This window comes from Meleagris gallopavo, chromosome 11, assembly GCF_000146605.3.
Source record: "Meleagris gallopavo isolate NT-WF06-2002-E0010 breed Aviagen turkey brand Nicholas breeding stock chromosome 11, Turkey_5.1, whole genome shotgun sequence".
Lineage (NCBI taxonomy): Eukaryota > Metazoa > Chordata > Aves > Galliformes > Phasianidae > Meleagris > Meleagris gallopavo.
The window spans coordinates 22,960,271-22,973,565 of record NC_015021.2 but is presented as its reverse complement, the minus strand read 5'-3'; the positions used below and the strand labels follow the sequence as shown (position 1 = coordinate 22,973,565).

The window sequence follows — 13,295 nt, the reverse complement described above, 5'->3', positions numbered from 1 at the left end:
TTAATACAGCAATGTGTATGTCAGTAAGATACAACATGAGCTTCCGTGTTTTAACATTAAATGGACACGATCACTCTCATACTCTTCCTTTGTCCTTGCCTCTGTGGGAAGCAGGCGTAGAAAGAGACGTGTTCCAGAACTTGCCAGCTTACATATGACTTGCTCCTGTCCTCGGAGATGTCTGTATCAGACTTTGCAGAGGACAGAAATTTGTTCCAGACTTGTCTTTAATGTAGGATTGAGGCTGCAACTCCATAGTGCATGTTGCCCAGCATAAATAGTGTGGTAATCAATAAGGGCTTTTACAAACAGAGAAGAAAACTGCCTTCTCTCCCTCAGGCTTGGATGTTGTGTTATTCATTACTCCATTTATACGTTTGTATAAATAGGACACATGGATATGTTCCTTGTAATCCTTCTGTCTCTGTGGAGTAAAGTCAGTCTTGACTTCTGGATAGGTTGAGTAACCTAATGTGCCAGACTCAGAGATTGCTTGGGTCGTTGTGAAGCAGCCTTTCCACTAAGCTGACCAAGTTAAGGATTTTGCTTTGTATGCACGTATGGTGTAGATATAAATATATGCAAACCTTTCTGCTTTTGGTGGTTTTTTGCATAAGAAATACATCACAACGCGTGACTGATCATGTAAGTCGTATACTATTGCTTCTTCTGCTCTAAACCCTTCCGTAGTATTGTTACCCTCATCAGATTTCCTCACTGAGGATGTCTGCACCTGCTCGTACATACACACAGTACGATGTGTGTTTGTGTAAGCAGGAACACAGGCTTCGTTCTACATGCACAGGTCCTGTGGAGCAGAAGCGGCCAGCAGGCAGGCCGTGGTGCTGGAGGTGCTGTGGAGCAGCAGGAGCAGCCGGGTGGGCAGCAGGCCACACTGAGTCCGTCCCTGCTGACACACGCTGTGTTTTGCACAGTTTGTTTATCTTTGCCTTAGGGCTCATGTAAACTAGAGCTGTAGTGATAAACTGTGCAGATTTCTCTGTTACAGATTCTTGAATTCTTCCTTTATTACTTAGTGTACTTATAAATAACACTTTTTTACTTTATGAATTAGGATTGAAAGCACTGGGGCTCCTATTTAATTACATTGTGTTTCTTATTACTGCCAGAAGCGTTCACCACAGCTGGAAGCACTGCAGTGACTACTGAAGGAATTATGCCTTAAGTGGAGTGTGAAGCAGAAATCCCACTGTGCTGTTCTCCAAAGGTTCGTGTGAACTGTCTGCTGTTTGCTCCTTCAGTTCTGGTATTGAACATGTTCTGATCTGGCAATACTGTCACTTAGCAGGGCTTACACTTCAAGCACTCTCCTAAGGCTGGCTGCTCTTCTAAGCCAAAATGCCTTAGAACCACAGACTGAATTTGGCTGAAGGACAAATCTGCAGGAGCAGCTGCTTTTGTGTTGGGGTCTGTGTGCATTCTGCAAGAAGGGTTGGCGATAGGGCACCAGAACAAGCAGAGAGTGGTTGATAATGGCCGTGGTGTGCAGAGTGAGGATCAGAGAAAGGCCGTTCTGTGTGTCTGCTCAGTGGTAGGAGTGAGGACAGGGAACATCAGGCAGCAGTACGAGGTGGAAGGCTGCAGCAGATAAGGGCAGAGTGCAGCAGTGGGAGAAAAAGCAGCACCTGGAGCTCAGGGCCGGGTGGTGTGGTTGCAGATAACACGTGTGGCTTGTTGAGACTGTTTAAAACAATTTCTCCTACAAACTAATTTTTGACAGTGATTTAATTGTTGGTTTGCAACTGCATGTGAATTACTGCTTAAACTGTTGTTCGTATTTATCTTCCTCAAATATCCACGTTAATTCCGGAGCAGTAGGATTGTCAGGCTACCATGTATATTATTCTGATCTGTAAATGAAAATAACCATTAGTTAACGTCCAATGGAGTTCATCAGCTAGATGTTTTGGCTGCAACTCTGCTTTATGTGGGCTGAATTTAAATGGGATTGGGGTTAGCAGTAATTCAGTCTGATCAAGGATGTGGGGTTTGCGCATTGCTGAGCTGTATGCAGATTAGGAAGGGTCAGAGAACTTGCATTAGCTGTAAATGAAAACAAAGATTGATCCATATCTCTATTCTTTAATCATCACCTTGGGTGGGGATTCTGCTTCTTGAACAAGCGGGCAAAGAAAGGTGGCAGATGTCTCTTAAGAGTTTCTGTACCTTTGATCTTTTATTATCCCTCTCCAGTCGGTTGCAGCAAATGGGCCGCGTGTTTCCTGTGCCAGGATATGCATCACTGTGCTGGGATGGATCCCTGTGCCTGCTGACCTCCTCTGCCTACAGCTGGGCTTGGTGGGAGGCAAATGGAAAAGCATCACAAAATTCCTCTTGAATCATGGTCAAAACAGAGGCCTTATTTCTTAAATGATTAAGTCATGTCTTCATTTTTGTTATGTTCTTGGTATGTGAATACAGAATTTGGAACTGCCTGCTCTCCACTTGTTTTTCCATGTTGAAGACGTTCTAGCTCTGCTGGTGCTTTGTTCCACACACAGCCCTCTGCCCACTGCTGAGCGGCTGCTTTGTGTGGGAAACTGAGCTCTAGGACAGGACACCTGTGCATCTGGTCTTACCCTCGTAGCACTGGTGCGTAGGAAATAGGTCTGAAGTCATTTAGCAGTCGCAGTGACTGACTCAACTTTACATGTTTCCCTGTTGTTTGAAAAGACTTCTCTGCTAATTTTGGTTTTTCCTAAAAGAACATTTTAAAATAGTCTTTATCACAGATATGCACTTGTCTGCCCCATGCAGGTCTTTCAGAATACAGTCTTTTCACTTCTCTTTCTCCAAAGAAAGCAAGGCGGGACAAAACGTGCAGCATGTGTAACTGAATTGATGGTGCACAGCCTGGTGGAAAAAGGGGATCATTTAGGATAAGGAAAAAACCTCTTGAACAGATCTCTGTCTTAATGGATTCGGAAGTTGCCTGTTTGCTTGTTAATGTGGGTCTTTTGTAACTGCTAGCTCAGCTGCCTGTTCGGCTTTGTGAAGAGCCTTCCATACTGTAGTTTTCAAATACAGAACTAAAACCATGCTGAGCTTTTCTTCTGCCCTGACAACAGCTTTTATGTATGTGCAGTGGCTGCCTTCCATTTGCTAGCTTGTTCTTCAGCTCTGAGCAAAGCTGCGGATGTGTTAAAAGCAGGCAAGGCAGCCCCGTGTCCTGGCAGCACCTCCACTTAACTGGGAGCAGCGTTGCTGCACCTCTGGGAGGGGTGACGTGTGTGTTGGTTCATTGTTTGTCCTTCTCTTGCTTCAATGACAGAATATGTTTTTGCTTTGAGAGGGATAGGGAGAATGGAAAATAGTGCCCTTCTTGATGAAGAGACCTCAGGCTCTTTGTCAGTGGCAAGTCAGTTGTGAATATAGATTTCCCCAAACAAACGTTCCCTATATGTGTGTGCTGACAGTCTGTTTAACATCCTTGGCCTCAGCTGCTCTATCTGGCGGCTTTGGAGGTATGCGAGGCACGCGGAGGTACTGGCAATGATGGGTTAAGAATAATAACAGAAGAAATAATTACAGTCTCTTTTTTTTTTAAGTTACATATGAATGCACATAGGCACATAACTGATGAAAAGAACATGCTTCAACATTAACTTGCTAGGCAACGTGCTTGGCATCGCTCTGCGCCTCTCTTTGCAGCCATCCAATCATACAGCAATCCAAGCTGCCCAGGCACGGAGCCAGCCCTGCCTTTCAGCTGTGCTCCGGGGGCTGCCCTGCCATCGGGGGCTGCATGTTCACATCCCGCGGGGCTCCGTCGGCCTTCCCAGCTGTGTGTCGCACAGGGCTGAGCAGTGCAGGGCTCAGTGACAGCCTGTGCCTTCCTTGAGCCCGGCCCTCTGCCTGCAGCAGGAGGAGCAGCTCCTGACGGCGTGTCTGGAAAGGCTGGCAGCTGTTACAGAGCCAGTGCTCCCGGTGCAAAAACCTGATCTGGTTTCAGTGGATCGAGTCCATGTTTCTGTTGTGCTCTCCTTCTAGGAAAAAAGAAGCAGAGTATTACTAGAAGCAGGAAAGGTGACGGATGGGATTTAAGGTAGCTGGGTGACACTGGTTGGTCTTTTGATCTCCCGGTGCAGGGGGCTGAGCAGCTGCTCGCGGTTGCTCTGATTTCCTGAAGAATTGTGTTGTTAGCTGGAAAGCAGTGGAAAAGAAAACAGTTTGTATTGGGCTGTATGGAAACGAGGTCTTGTAGGGTTAAAATACATGAGACTGGAATGAAACGTTTTTGTTGTCATTACTTTTTCCCTTTCCATATTAATTTCCTATTTATATAGAATTTCATGTAAATGCAGCTTTTTTAACTGAAGACTTGATTTCTTTCCTGTGTCTGAACTGTATTTATAATGATATAAAATAGGGAAGAACTGAGAAACCTTTTCTTGTCTTTCTTCACCAGAGCGTTTGATTCAGAATATAACCAAAAATACAATGCCGAGTATATTTGTATTTAAAATACTTCTGGGCACAGAAATGCCAAGAGTTAATTAAAGCAGGTATGGAGTGCTGAAAAATATTTTCTTTCTGAAATCATAACCATGAATTAAACCAAATGGATAATTAGGAACCAGAGACCATACAGCCAAAAGGCAGGAAAAGGTTTCTAATTATCTTGTGATTTAAATACGTCTTTCATTCCAAGAAAGGCTGTGAGAAAGGCTATTTTTAGGCTGAAGTTTTGCAGAGCCCAGTGGTAATGCAGTGTACCTCTAATAAATCTCGTCTCCTGTGTTTCAGAGATTTCCAAGTGCTCATTTGAGAAGCTTGCTGTCTGTGTTCCTCCCTGTGCTGCAGCCACTGGGGCTCTGTGCTGTAGTTTTGGATGGCTGGTAGGGGTGTGTTTAGTCCAAAAACATTACTGTGTTTTTTATCCTTGTGATGAGACTCTGCTGTTAGTGGTTTACTTAAAACAAAGGCAGACGCTGGCTGTGGTGCTGGCTGGCCAGCTGGAGCTATCTGGGGTATTTCAAATATTTCTGGGTTTTCACTGACAAGGATAAAAACATCTGTAGCTGTCTGTCCTTAAAGCTGCTCTTCTGGCTCAGTTATTCCTCTCGGAATTCCCGGGGTGTTTGGGAATGCTGGCATTGAGGGCATGCAGCAATGCCACCATTGGCTGTTTCAGACCCTGCGTCCTTGTAACGTGAGGTACTGCAGTGGATGTTATCTTTGATAGAAATAAAGTTAAACATCAACGCAAAGAAAACAGAATCAGGGTACAGGAAGACTGCATGTCTGTTTCATTACAGGACATGCATGTCTTCATTCTGCAGAAACTTTTCATCCATTTGTTCAGTGCTTCAGTATATCCTGAGGACCGTTCTTTCCTCTAAGAAATAGATTTTATTCCACTAAAAAAGCTGCAGTTAAGGCTGCCCTACGCTTCGGGGGAGACAGCAGTTGGTTCACACTGTGCTGCCTCTCAGCACGGCTTAAGCTCAGTGTGGAAGGAACTGCAGAACTCCCCTTTGAGTTCCAGTCCTGTGTGTGAGTAGTGATTTTGTTGTATCCCCACTGGATGCACTTAAATCTGCTTAAACCCCGGCTTAAAAATGAATTCTAAATCATTAAACTCCTTTACGAGCATTTAGAAGGGAGTTTGGACAGGCTGAGCCGAACGGATCATAAAGGATTGCTGCTAGAGAGGTGTGGGTTGTGCCGGGGCTCAGGCTGTAATATAAGACCACATTCCTTTCCTGTGAGCTTTACTGTATGACTGCTGCCAAGTCACAAGAGTCCATAAAAGCACTTGCAAGCTGATAGACAGTTAAATCCATGGAGAGCATCTGGAGGGAAGCAGGCTGCTGGACGGGAAGGAGCGTCCTCTCCATTCAGCATGTGAAAGTCCATTGCTTGCAAGCATTGTGCCTGGTATCTGAGTATCTGACATCCCTGAGCTAGGTCTTGAAAACAACTGCTCTTTTCAAGAAGCCCATATAACCCACAGTGAGGTGATGAACCACTTTATTTTGGTTGTTTCCCTATTTAAAAAGTGCAACAAAACTGTTATAGAGAGCAGGCAGACACCAAGCTTGGTAATCTGGCTTCGTAACACTTGTTCTTCTGTTTTCTCTCAGAGGAAGAGTGTTCCCTTTATTTCATTCTAGCTTCTGGCTTTTGTCACCAAAAGCACCAGGGTGCCCTGCACCACGGCAGTGCCTGGGAGCACCACGTCGTGCTGCTGGGCTCTGCAGCCTGCAGGGCCTGCATGGGCAGCCCTGCTCAACATTCCCTCAGCATTCCCTTTTCTTGCTTGTCCCAGCTGCTGAGGGATAAGGAGCACAGAAATAAGAACAGGAAGCAGTTTCTGGAATTGCAGACAAATTGCTGCTCGCAGTTCTCTTCGTACATTTTCCATGTAGTGACAGAAATGTTCAGTTTTTCTTCTCTTGCTTTCAGACTGCAATTTCAGCAACTTTGTTTTTCCTCTCCTGGGAAGATTTGAACGAAGATGTAAATGATGCATAAAGCCATTGATGCCACACACGAGTCCAGGAGTACATATTTAGTAGCACTCCCTAAAGCCAGCTGAGAAGCAGCTGTGCTCCTACACGTTCCGTACAGCTCATCTTTGTCTCCGTGCCGTCCAGTGAAGTGCCACGCTGACTCCCAGTTTCAGGTGCTTGCAAGGCCTTTGCAAAGGCAGGGGAACCTCTGGGCAGGGCTGTTCCCAGCTTGGTGCAGCACAAGATGTCGGTGCTGGGCACTTGCAGCACGCGATGCTGGGCCTGCTGCAGGGACAGCCCTGGGACTCCACAGCATGTTTTTCCTGCGTGACTTGAAAAGTGTTTAAGCTCACTACTAACACCCATAAAACAGCTCGTTCCCCACAGCAGCTCTGCTGGGTGGTTTCTGCTTTGGGACCAGAATTGCTTCTGTGGAAAAATACCCGTTTCAAGGCCGCAGTCACCTTTAGTTTGATTTCTGTATAAAACTAGTCTGATTTTGAGGCCAACTGAAAAGCAGCAGTAATATTTTGTCTAAGGGGACTCGTGTCATAGATAAAAATAATCTCACAGGGCTGCTCAGGCTGAGTGCCTTAGTGCCTTGTTCTCCTTCAGACAGAGGCCTTTGGCAAAGCATCGCTTTGTCTGTCCATATCTTTTCCCCCCTCTTTTTAAATTCAGACTTTTTCTCTTTTGGGATTCACTTCCTGGCTCGGGAAGTGTCTCTCTGTCCTCATCCTTTTTCTCGTTAGTCAGTGTTGTACAAATTCTCACACATCTCTGCTTCTGATACGCTTGTTAAAGATGAAGGTGTCTCTTTACTTTCTTGCCATACAGCCTTCCACACACCCCTTCTCCTTTTTTTTCTTCTCACACCTGCCCCTGTCGGTTCTTGGATTCCAGCTGCCAGAACCTCTGTTTGCAGACCGTGCAATAAATGCGCTTTGTAAACTGTGCCTGTGCAGCAGCTTGCAGTGCTGAGCCCTGTGCAAGCACACAGCTGTGTCAGGGTGCCGGGGTCAGGTGTGCTCCTCTGCTGCAGGAGGAAGCGCTCTGGTGTGTTACTGTAGGAAATGCAGTGCTGGCTCAGTGTCAGGAAAGAAACCCAGATCCTCTGCCATGGTGGTCACTAATGGGAGCCCCTCAGAAAGGAGCTCTACGTGGACAGCTGGAGATGTGCGTTGTGGAGGAGAGAGAGTAAGCTGAAGAGAACTGACATTGCTGGTTCTGTTTCCTATTGCATCAGTGATGCAGGAGATGTAGCAGAAGTGGGGCTAGATTGTGTGCTTCCCTGACCGATCCTCAATATAATGACTTCTGGACCACCTCCAAAATCACCTGAATTAGATAGCTACAAAAATAGAAATCAAACATGCTAGAAAAAAAATACAACAATACGACAGTACCAGGGAATCCTAGATTTTTGCTTGGTATCCATTTTCTGACACTGGCTTACACTTCGTTTTGCAGAAGTCACTCCACATAATTGCATTTTCTTCCTTTCTGATGAAAAATGATGCCAGCAGGCAGAGGCAGGGTTGGAGTACGAAAGATGTAGATGTAGGTCACTGTCACGTCAGGAGGCTTCCTCGTTGCCCTGGGCATGTCCTTGGTGTGTTTGGGACACAGCAGTAAAGCGGGAAGAAATGCAGAGGGCAGTGACAGAGCTGGAGCTCACCAGGTAGGAAGACAAGGACTTTCAAGAGATGCTTGAGTTGTGTTTGCAGTCACTGTGCTTTTAACAGAGAATTGCTGTGTCTGAGTGCTGAGATGTGCTTTGGGATTTTGTGGGCTTGTTTTACGTATGCATGTGTATATGCGTGTAAAAATGTGTGTAGCTGGTAAAAATTATTTTGGTAAAGCTATGTGGATTCTTATGCATTGCATATGTAATTGCATTCACTGTTAATAGGTTCCTATCTTAATTAATATAAGGTTCTTTTAGGGAAGCAAATGAGAACAATTTCAAGAAGATCTACTGAAGAAGAAAGATAGCGAGTTCCGAAAACGATGGTGTAGTGGATGAGAACATGGATGGATATAACAAAAGTTGGATCTGGGATATGGCCTTTCTTTTTAAGGATCTTTCATGAAGCAGAGCTGTAAAGGGACTTTGAAGCTCTGTACAGTAGGTTAGGAAATAAGCCACAGCCAAGGTGATGGAGGTGCAAAGGGCTCAGATAGTATGATAAAAGTTATTTTCTAATGAGAAGATCACTCAAATGATGGCTAGAAAGTAAGAACAGAAATCTGACTGGAAATGACTTAATTGTAGAAAGTTATGCTTGAACTTAATGAAACTGTACTGCTGAATTTCAGCACGCATCAGCAGACCGAATCCTGACGGTTCAAATGTCTTTGAGTTAACTGGCAGGTTCAGGGCTGAACCTAATAGCTGGAAAGGAAAATGCCATTTTTTTCAGCATGTTTAGGTAAGGAATGACCTTATGAGTGCTGACACTGACCAAAAAGGGATGAACTCCTTACATGTGGCTCGGAGAGCTTATTGTGCATTGTACAATGCCGTGGAAAAGAAGTGGTGAAATGAGAGCAGGTTCTCAGGTAGCTCCTCCGGCATGCAGTTGAACTTACAGTTAGTCAGGTGCAATTAGTCATGGCCAGCCAAAATCACAGCCTTCTTGGTGTCAGTACAAACCTCCTGCAGCCTTTCATGGAGCCAGGACCTCACCCGTTACACGTGTTGATGCATAGTTTCCACTGGAGAAACCTCAGCCAAGAAGCTCAGTGAAGCGTGGAGTCTGAAAGTGGAGTACAAATGGCAAACTTGAATTTAAGGAGGAGAGGCACACTTCAGTGTCAGCTCGCTAGAGAAGAACAGATAGAAGCTTCCATGCCTCACACTCTGCATCTCCTCGTTTTCTGATTCTGTTGCTATGGCATTCATCACATTCCAGTGTTTTTCATGCAGCAAAGGGACAGCGTGGTGCATCACTCTGGGTTCTTGGCTGTCTGGGTGCCTGGGTCAGCTCCAGCATTTCTGACAGTCAGCCCAATTTAGGTGAGTCAGTACGTAGGGCTGAGGAATTGAACCTGAGAGGTGCAACCTCAGCCTCCACTTCGGGCAGGTGTCCTGCATGGAGCTGGGCGCGTGGTCTGCCTGGTCCTGGGAGCTCCTCCCACTGTCAGTCATTAAGGAAGATGGTCAGAAACATAGTGGTTCTTCAGACAGTTTCTCAATATTATTATTTTTGATAGAAACAGAAAGTTCATTCCTCCCTTTTTTCTTCTTTTTTTTAACAAGGAAGAAATGTTAGCTCCTCGGAAACGTGCCTGCAGTAATGGCTGCCCCTTCCCTGTCACTTATTCAGGCTGTCTGGGCAATGTGCAGGCAAAGAAGGAAAAAAAGAAGAAAATAGCATCCTTCAGCTTCAGAGATGTGGTTGTGCAGGATCCCAAGCTTTCTGTCGTTTCTAATAGCAACCACACAATATCTTCAGCTGTGGCAAGCATTGCTTCAGTCCTTTTGTTGGCAGTGTTTGAAGCACCTTATCTTCCTGCTAGGCTCTTTAAATAGCAACATCTTCTGAACTATTTGTCTTCAGTTAAAGGAGTTTGTGTCTGCGCTTTTCAGACTGGTCTCCTATGGAAAGGGCATTGTTAGCAGTAATGGGATGAAATTCACTGTCAGGCATGTAAATGGAATATTAAAACTGGGAAAATACCTATAGAAATAAGTTGGAGATGGTTGGACTCGATTTTTGATTTCACAGTTCTCTTTTATGATTCTGATTCACTGCACGTTGTGTGAACAGAACATGCAGGTAGGTGTGAATTTTGGAAAGTTTGATAACCTTCAGTAGAAATAACCCACCTGGCAGCAGACAGGCCTTGTCACCCAGGGCCTCATATCTCCATTGAAGTCCTTGCAAGCTTTACTAGTGAAAGTATCGTAGATACAAAACTTGTTGGAAAATTAAAAGTAACCAGAAAGGAGTTCAGATAATTCTATTGAAGACAGACAGGGCTCCCATATCTCAATTTAACACCCTCCCCCCGACTCGATCAGGATACTGAGATCTCAGGTTCTCCCTACTGGAAGATTCCCAGGCACCTCAGTGAATGGTGGGTGCCAGGCAGCTGCTGGACGTGGTCTCTGGATCCACTTCTGATGCAGCGAATGCAGGATTTTGCTTCAGATGTGATAGTGCACATGATGAAAGCACCAGTTACTGCTGTGTCCCATGAACTTACGCTGACACTGTATCTGAAGGACCCCACAGGCACACTGATGGCATTGGAGTGACTTGCAGCCTGTTGCTTTTAGACAGCGTGCACAGCTGGCTGTTATTGGGAGCTGCTTTGAGGCAAGGGATAGGGAGAGAAGAACTCTGCAGTGAAACTTCTTTCGTACTCAGTGGCTAAAACAAAGGCAGTCAGAATGCCAGCATTAACAGATTCTTTTTTCCTACTGTGCAATCTGTTTTTTTCTCCTAAAAGCTTTTTAGTTAATGCTACAGAGCATTAACTTTTGCTGATTATTGTAACCACAGCAAACACAACTAAGAGGGAAGTGGGAAGAACCAAGGCACGTACCTCTTGCTGATTGATTTATAGTTACAATTCAGCTCAACGTCGTTCAGAATAAAATAACTGTCTGTGGTTGTGCTGAAACGAAAGGGCAGGGGGGCAGGAGGGGGAGGCTGTGTCCCATCCTGGTGGCTGTGAGCGCAGATGCCTGTGCTGCTGTTGCAGCCTCTCCAGCACAGCCCTCCTGCCCATGGCAAGAGGCACCGCTGCCTTGTTGGGTTCACATCCCTGCCACAGAGGGGAGAACAGCAGAAGTATCTCACGAGTGGCCGGGCTGCATCCAGTCCTTTGTGTTTGTGGTGTCCTCTGTCCCTGCTGTTGTTATGAGACAGTGAGAGCCCTATTTGTTTGTGCATACAGTTACGATAGAGACTTGCACTAATCTGAGAACAGTTGGCTCGTTTTCAACTAGCTGCGAACAGGCTGCCTGAAGTCACGAAGAGAGTCTAAAAAGAACGTTATTGATATTTCCTAGCTGCCATTTAATGCAGTGGTGTAGGGCTGAGTGCAGATGGCAGAGCAGCCCTGAGCTCTGAGCCTGTTGTGCAGGAGGGCTGTACCAACAGCACAGCTCCCAGCAGCTGTGCAGGGTTGTTCTGCTGCAGTCAGTGTCTGTGAGCAAAGCTTCGCATCTCCTCACACCCCAGAAACAACTGGGACAGAGTACTGATAAAGGTACCATATGCCATGAAAAATGTGCTGAATGAGCAGCTATCCATCTGCACGTGGCATCAGAAGAATACAGGGAGTAAGAACAACATGGCAACAGCTTTGTGCGCTGCTTTGTGGTTCGGTAGCCCAGGACCAGCCCTGTAAAGGCTCCAACCACTGTCAGACTTTGGATATATTGAAGCCTTTCGGGTACGAGTGAGTACTGAGCACAGGAAGGGCAGCTCTGGAGTGGCCGTGTGCACCACCATCCAGCTCGCTCAGTTAGCGGCACACTGAGATCTGTGGCACAGGTGGCGATGCTCAGAAGCACACTCTTGCTTTGAGTGCAGGGAGGGATGAATAAGTTTTCATTTTCCTTGGTAGATTCTCAGGGAATAGCCACGTTTGCCACTGAGCCTATCTGCATGTGCCTTGTGCCTGTTTGCCTGGTGGCAGCCATGGGAAGCACTCTTCTGGGGGTTATTGCAATTTGGTGGCAGCTGGGCCCAGAAACGCTTTCAGCTTTGGTTCAAATTCATTACAGCAGCTGGGGGATTGACTTAGTTTGCAGTCGGTGTTCACGGCCACTAACAGGGCTGAACTGGTAGCCCCGTGCACACAGCTGGATGCTGCTCTCACAGGTTTCATGGCTGGGTGCAGTGCTGGCAGTGCTGTGCTGGGCAGAAACACCTGTGTGCCATCTGTGAGAGCCCTGCAGGTGGGCACATTCAGCTCAGTTCGTTTGTACTGATCTGACACTGAGAGCTTACTGACTATGGGGTGTCAATAACTATACTTCAGTTTCCTTGTTTTAAATTACATAGTTGATTCTACTTTCATTACAGCTTCAGTTTATTGCAAGAGCCTATTTCTTTAACGCTGTGCGTGAAACCGAGTGCTGAGGTGGCTCTTCAGAAACAGGAATTACCCTTGGAGTTGCATCATATTTAATAAGTACGTATAACTCAGTAATCTTGTGAAAGCTGATTACCTCAATTATTAATAATTAGGATTTATGAGTTAAGTAATATGCTGCAACTGTGTCCTATTGGCAAATCCATACGGAAAGCTTAGAGATTATTTTAGAAACGTTCTTTATAGCTGCTGTGTAAGGCGGTGCAGTTCTGAGTGACGAACGGGCGTTTTGGGGTATGGGTTGTGTGAAGGTGCTGTGCCGACGTGGCTCCGTCTCAGCAGTGAGGATCACATCAGGCGGTTTCAGCGTGCTTTGCTTCGTTTTATTCTCATAAAGATTCTGGTTAAACGTAGCTACAGAGGTGCAGACCCGCGCTCAGCGGTGCACGCACAGTGGAGGTGCAGCCCCGTGCGTGCACTGCTGAGCGCGGGGCTGGCAGCGCCCCTGTGCCACACATCCCACGGCTCCCTGCCCTGAGCTGCCCCGGCCCTGCGGCAGCGTGGCCATAGGGTCGCACCGCGCCGCTTCGGCTGCTGCTCCTTTGGGGCTGAAATCCGGAGAAAGCAAGGTTGTGCCCTGCAGGTGGGGGCAGGGAGGGGCGCTCAGCGTGGCAGAGCCTCCGCTGCCCCGAGCTGCTCTCGGTTTCCTGAAGGTCGCTGAGATGCGAACGCGGAGGACAGCGAAGGCGGCACGGCGCGCGGAGC

General features: G+C 46.5%; 1 long non-coding RNA gene across 1 annotated transcript in view; it reads left to right on the top strand.

Annotated features, from left to right (window-relative positions):
* Positions 1–3,221, top strand: part of LOC109369541 — a 15,927-nt gene extending 12,706 nt beyond the window's left edge. Inside the window, exons 3-4 of the long non-coding RNA XR_004160885.1 lie at positions 1,131–1,228; positions 2,215–3,221. This is a non-coding gene — a long non-coding RNA (uncharacterized LOC109369541). The remainder of the gene's footprint in view (positions 1–1,130; positions 1,229–2,214) is intronic.
* Positions 3,222–13,295: the final 10,074 nt, after the last annotated feature.